The sequence below is a fragment of the Chelonoidis abingdonii genome, chromosome 4, assembly GCF_003597395.2.
Source record: "Chelonoidis abingdonii isolate Lonesome George chromosome 4, CheloAbing_2.0, whole genome shotgun sequence".
Lineage (NCBI taxonomy): Eukaryota > Metazoa > Chordata > Testudines > Testudinidae > Chelonoidis > Chelonoidis abingdonii.
Genome location: NC_133772.1, coordinates 19,327,502 through 19,334,317, shown reverse-complemented (window position 1 = coordinate 19,334,317; position 6,816 = coordinate 19,327,502). Strand labels below are relative to the sequence as shown.

At 54.6% G+C, this 6,816-nt stretch overlaps 1 protein-coding gene across 3 annotated transcripts in view; it reads right to left on the bottom strand.

Annotated features, from left to right (window-relative positions):
* PACSIN1 (protein kinase C and casein kinase substrate in neurons 1) overlaps positions 1-6,816 on the bottom strand; it is a 61,589-nt gene that overhangs the window by 28,472 nt on the left and 26,301 nt on the right. The gene's annotated exons all lie outside the window — the stretch shown is intronic.

Below are 6,816 nucleotides of genomic sequence, written 5' to 3'. Positions count from 1 at the left end.
ATCGCTTGCACCAGCCAAAATTCCAGGTTTGGCTCCCTCTGGTCTCCCCAAACCCTTCCCTGGAACCCCAAACTCAGAAGCCCTGAGTCTTACCACAAAGGGAAATAACCCACTTCCTTCCCCTCTCTCTCCCACCCAGACTTTCCCTCTGGGCTAACCTGAGAGTTACTGATGCAATCCTCTTACATCACAATACCAAGAAGTATGTCTGCTCTATTCCACAAAGAGACAAACCCAAATACAAGGAAACAGAAATGATTCTCTCTCTCTTCCCCCCCACCAATTCCCTGGTGCTGCAGGCTTTACCCTCCGAGATCTAACACAAAGAGAATCCTCCTTCGTTCTAGCCACCCAGAGAGAAAAACTCAAAAAGTCTTAAAAAAACTTATATAAAAAGAAAGAAATTTCTTTCTTTTTATATAAGTTTTTTTAAGACTTGTTGAGTTTTTCTCTCTGGGTGGCTAAGAACGAAAGGAGGGATTCTCTTTGTGTTAGATCTTCGGAGGGTAAAGCTCTGCAGCACCAGGGAATTGGTGGGAGGGGAAGAGAGAGAGAATCATTTCTGTTTCCTTGTATTTGGGTTTTCTCTTTGTGGAATAGAGGAGACATACTTTTGGTATTGTGATGAAAGGATTGCATCAGTAACTCTCAGGTTAGCCCAGAGGGAAAGTCTGGGTGGGAGAGAGAGGGGAAGGAAGTGGGTTATTTCCCTTTGTGGTAAGACTCAGGGCTTCTGAGTTTGGGGTTCCCAGGGAAGGTTTGGGGAGACCAGAGGGAGCCAAACCTGAATTTTGCTGGTGCAGCGATGAGTGTCTAAGGAAATTGCTTGTGTGACTTGCGGTTAGCCAGTGGGGTGAAACCGAAGTCTGTTGTCTGGCTGGTTTGGTTTGCCTTAGAGGTGGAAAAACCCCAGCCTTGGGCTGTAACTGCCCTGTTTGAGCAATTGGTCCTGATTTGGCACTCTCAGCTGGGTCCCGCTAGAACCACATAGTCACAGCATATTACGGTAGCATCCAGAGGTCCCAGCCCAGATCAGGGCCCCATTATGTTAGATGCTGTAAATACACACAGTGAGAGACTGAAGAATTTACAGGCTAAAGAGACAAGAAGAGTTGCCACCCCCATTTTACAGATGGGGAGCTGAGGCTCAGAGAGCCCAAGACCGCAATGGGAGGCTGTAGCAGACTGGGGATCTGGGTGAAGGTTTGGTGTTAGAAAGAGAGAGTCTATGAGGAACCTGGCCTTATAGGAAAGGAATCTCTGTGCAGAGGGAGCAGCACTTATCTCAGGGTGGCCGTGAGAGCTGGCAGCTCTGTAAGGCATCTCCGTTTCCGATCTCTATGAATTATTCATCCACAGACGACACGGAGGATCAAGCAGAGCTGCCTTTATTCAAACCGACGGCCTGTGTTGCTGCGGCGGATGCAGCTTTGCAGGCTGCGTTCTCTGCTAGGGCAGCCTTGAGGGGAACATGGGCCGAGCGCTCTCAGGTCGCGGCGTGGCAGACATCACTCGAGGGGCGCTAGCATTCCTGCTGCAGCAGTGCTCGCTGTCGGTGGGGGGAGGGGAGAGGTTTGTGGAAGGGCCTCTGCCCAAGCTGGTCTATGGGGCTCGTGTGTGTGTGTGTGTGTGTGTGTGTAGGGGGGGTGTTGGCACATAAACTCTAATGAGCCCCGTGCTTACCCAGACACTGTAGCACCCAGTTTGCCATGGGCAGTGCATGGGTACCACAGCTCCCATGCTTGGATACAGCCTCTCCTTCCCGCTCAGAGCCCTCAAGGGGTAGCTCTCCAGCATAAGGAAGCCAGAGTGTGTGTGTGAGTGGGCCTGGCACGCTCCACTCACAAGAGAGCAGCTCCATGCAGACACTTCACTTTGCATCCCTTCGCTGGTACAAAGCCTGGTGTGGGAATGGAGGGAGGGAAAAGATAGATTCCTCCACCCCGGATCCTGCAGCTGCCAGGGCCTGCCTGAGCCCTGACCTGGTGTGTATGCGAATGTGTGGACGCACCAGCTTCCTCTCCTTGTGCAATTGCATTCAACTGCCTCAGGATCCTGCAGCAACCAGGGTATAGCAGGGGTGCAGGATCCGCCGACCATATCCCTTCCCACCCGGGTAGCTCCCTTCACCCACATACAGCCTGGAATGCCCCCTGCAATTGGAGGTTCTTTGCTGGGGGTGTTTCCCTGCAAACAGGTTATATGGCTGCTCTATCCCGGTGTCCCATGGCCAGAAGCACAACCATGGCCCCAAGGGGATGTGACAGCTATTGCTTGTCCCCCTCTGAACTTGCATCGCCCGTTCAGTGCTTCGCATCCACGCACCACAGCTGCTGCCGGCATTTTACAAGTGCTGGCTGAAATGCCTAGGATGGGGTCATCAAATCTAAAGATACTGCCCCTTCTGCAAAGTGGTTTCATCTAGCTGTCCTGATTCCCTCTCACCATGAGGGAGGCCGGCGGCCAGGATCCCAGTTTGCAGGAGCTGGCGGACGGAGCCCCAGACCGGCAGTGGGCCGAGCGGCTCAGCCCGCTGCCAGTCTGGGGTCCAGGCCACTGGCCTCACTCAGCCCAGACCAGCAGCGGGCTGAGCAGGGCCTGGGATCCTTGTCTGGGGTTCCAGCCACCACCCCCACTCAGCCCACTGCTGGTCTGGGGTCCAGCTGCTGGCCCTGCACAGCCCGCTGCTGGTCTGGGGTTCCATTCACTCAGCTGGCAGCAGGATAAGTGGGGCTGGTGGCTGGGACCTCAGACTGGCAGCGGGCTGAGCGGCTCAGTTTGCTGCCAGTCTCAGGTCCCGGCCGCTGACACCACTCAGCCCCCTGCCGGTCTGGGATTCCATTCACCCAGTCTGGCAGTGGGCTGAGCGGGGCCGATGACCGGGACCTCAGACCGGAAGCGGGCTGAGCCACTCAGCACACTGCCGATCTGGGGTTCTGTCTGCCAGCTCCTGCCAGCCGGGATCTCGGCCACCAGCCCCCCTCAACTCGCTACCAGCCTGGGGTTCTGCTTACCCAGGCCGCCAGGAGGCTGAGCGGGGCCGGCAGCTGGGACCTCAACTGGTAAGGGGCCGGCAGCTGGGACCCCAGACCGGCAGCAGACCTAGTGCTACTGGCACCCCAGACTGGCAGCAGACTGAGCCACTCAGCCCCCTGCTGGCCCCGCTCAGCCCACCATCGGCCCATCCAGCCCACTGCCAGCTGAGTGAATGGAACCCCAGACCGGCAGTGGGCTGAGCAGGGCCAGTGGCTGGACCCCAGACCGGCAGTGGGCTGAGCAGGGCTGGTGGCTGGAACCCCAGACAAGGATCCCAGGCAAGGATCACACTAAATTGATAAGATCTGCATTTTAATTTTATTTTAAATGAAGCTTCTTAAATATTTTTAAAACCTCGTTTACTTTAAATACAACAATAATATATTTATATAATACAGACATAGAGAGAGACCTTCTACAAATGTTAAAATGTATTACTGCACGCGAAACCTTAAATTGCAGTGAACTTGGCACACCACTTCTGAAAGGTTGCCAACCCCTGCTCCAGGCACAAGTCTCAACCAGAATATATCAAAATTCATAAACACCAAGGGGGTGGTGACCAGCGGCCATATCCAGCTGTCTGTGACACCAGCACACCCCTGGAGGGATTGCATGGATGGCAATGGGGTTACTGGGGGTTCACACTGGTGTATGTGGGACCAGGATCTGCTCCCAGCCCTCATGGGGGCGCTGCAATTTTTCTCTCCCTCTTGGCTCTTCCCGCGCTGCCAATTCTTTAATCGAATCATCCGTTTAGGGAACTGGGACAGAATCTCTGTGTGAGATTAGCGTTCCTGCAGCTCATAGTACCAGAGTCCAGCTAGCACTCCAGCCACTCTGCATTTGGCCCCTTTATCACCCCGCTCAGCTGGGCCAGGAGGAAGGGATACGGCTTCCAAGGTAGACACCTCAGGGCCACGTATTAGAGAGGCAAAGCTCACACCAGGTTTGGAGGGGGACTTTGTGCTGGAAAGGAAAAAGTTCTCTAGGGGCTGAGGGGATTGGGATGGGGGGGCTGTACAGAGCTCAGTGCCATGGTGCCCCCCAAACCCAGCCCCCTCTGGGCCTACAGATCCACTCTCACCTGGCCCTGAGGGAAAGCAAGTGTTAGTGCATTGGGCCTGTGGGTGGTTGTGATACTCCATGGGGCAGAGATTCAGCCAGGCTGGTCTCCCGAGTCTTCTCCAAACCTTGAGGGCCAGGCTGCTTCCAAGATTTGCAGGCCGTACATGAAATAATCAGTGCAGAGGCCCATCCAGTCCTTCCCTGGCTATCCAGCGCCAGCCACCTCTGCACACCTTGTCCCCTGCCCCCAGATCCTGCCTGCCACCCCTTCCAATTCCATAACATGGGTTCCCCCAGCCTCCAGATGGACTGGGAAGCCAGGAGAGGGAGCTTAGCCTTGATGTGCCAAGCAGGGTAATCTGAATGGGACCGGAGGTGGGAAGTTGGGTTTTTCTGCCTGTTTCCAGAAGCTGCGGCACAGAAATGCCTGGGCTTCCTCTCTATGCTGTTGCAAGGAGGCAGCAGGACAAGGGTGACGCCACCACCTTGTCTTAGGGCACAATGGGAGAGAAGCTCATTACAAAACCCCCTGCAGTGGCCCAGTATGACCCTTGAGGCACCAAGGAGGAACCAAGCTCTGGAAGAATGAGTCTGTCTCACCTATGGGCCGTCTACCCCGTAGAGGAATGAGGAAAGAATGGAGAAGAGGGCTGCATGGATGGAGGATGGTTATTGCTTGGGCGCCTGGGTTGGAAGCAGAAACATACACAGTGCACAGGAGGGTGCACCATTTTAATGCCTTGAGGAGGGGGGCAGGGCAGAGATGTTGCTTATAGGGACTGGCAGGTTTTTAAGCTCTTCAAGCCTTTTAATCCCCTGCTTGATCACTAGTTAAATGCACCCAATGGATTTGAGATCATAGCATGTTCGCTACCAGGTCTGGGGCCAGCTCGTTTGCTAGTGGGTCTGTGACTGAAATGTGTTTGCTATTGGGTTTGTGATCATAGCACGTTCGTTACTGGTTTGCCATCAGGGTCTGTGAGGATCATGCATTCGCCATTGGGTTTGTGATTTAGCATTCACTGCTGGGTCATTACTGAGCTTGTGATTTACCCTGTCTTCATTAAAGGGTTACCATCAGCACTGTGGTTATAATGTGTTGCTATTGAGACATAGCAGCACTACAGAGTGTGTGTGTGTGTGTGTGCGTGTGCGTGTGTGCGCATGCGCATGTACGCAAACATCAGCTTGCCAGTGCTATCACTGAAGAGTGAGTGCAGTTTAGCTGGAAGGATCCTGGTGCTGCATCTTCTGCAAGTGACTGTGTGGCTGAGACTCAGGGATGGAGCACAGCCAGCAGCTTCAGCGAGAGACTTTACAAGCAAATGAATGTGGTAGAGGACTGAATGGAAGAGGCAGTGGGTGCTGTTGGGAAATGACAGAGAAGGAGTAAATCCCTTCCACCCACACTTCTCCATCACCCTTATACCCTCCCCTAACCCTACAGCATTCTCCTGCCTGTGGGCACAGCTGTGCTCCAGGAGGCTGTTTGCAAGGCTGGCCTGGCACCACCCAGGTGAAGATGTGTCCTTCCTGCAGAGCCCTTGTGTTATCTGTATCACATATGGAAGGACTCATCCCTGTGGATGAGCCAGGCACTCCCAGGGGCGGGTTGTGCTAGTTGAGCTAGGGAGCGGAGACACCCACCTCGGTTAGCAAAGAACCAGCCTTGGGGATGCCTGGGGAGGTGCCTGCTTGAGGTCCCCATGGCTGCTGAAGATTGTGGGAATTCTGGGTCCTCTCATTTCTGGCGGAAGAAGTGCTTGGGGTGACTGGTCCCCAGAGGTCTATGGACGATCCTGCTGGGGTGGGATGGAGTTCATATTATGGGGGGTGGGATCCACACTGGAAAATGGGGTTTCCTCCCAGGTCAGGGGGTTGGCAGGCCAGCGAGGAGGTACCCAGAGCTAGTGGGGAAAGGCACTGGCAGGAGGAGGTGTTTGAGGTATTAACAGCCCCCACACAGATCCCTAGGTGAAGGCTACTGACCCCCTTTGAGGGGCAGGGAGGGAGCGTACTCTTCCTGTTCTGTGGCAGTCTGAGACCCTCACCCAGGCACACCTAGGCATCAGGGATAGGGCAGGGCTGGGCTTATCACCGGCAAGGCCCCAAGCTGCCATAGGGGAGGAGGGCAATAGGGCATCGAGTTCTCCCTCCCTCTAGGGCCTGCTGTGGAATGGGAGATCAGGCCTGGCCAGAGAGTTCCCTTCCCATCTATGCCCAGATGCTGAAGGGAGACAGTCAGCCCTGGGAAGAGATTTCTTCCCCTCTCAGGGAAGCAAGTGTATGTTTCTCCCTATTAGTGAGAGGACATGCAGGGTCCGAGAGGGGGGAGGGATTTTTCGCCTCTGGCCCAAGGGGGACAGTAAGGCTGCCGTGAATTGCCAAGATGGTAGGGAATGGCCATAATCATGGGAACCCAAGCAGCTGTTCTACCACTGAGATGATTTATGGCTGCTCGGTGCCTCAGTTTCCCCATCTGTTATCGCTGTCTTACAGCTAGGGAAACTGAGGCATGGAGAGGCTGTGACATGCCCATAGGCCATGGTTTAGCCCTGAATCACTATCGGAGCTGTGATTAGAACACTAGGTCATGCTCCCACTCTCTCAAATGCACTGGCTCCTATCCCAGCAGTGACAGCTCTTTCAGCTCCATTTCCTGTGTAACAGGGTAGGCCAGAACCAGGGATAAATAAACCCCCGGGAGGCAAA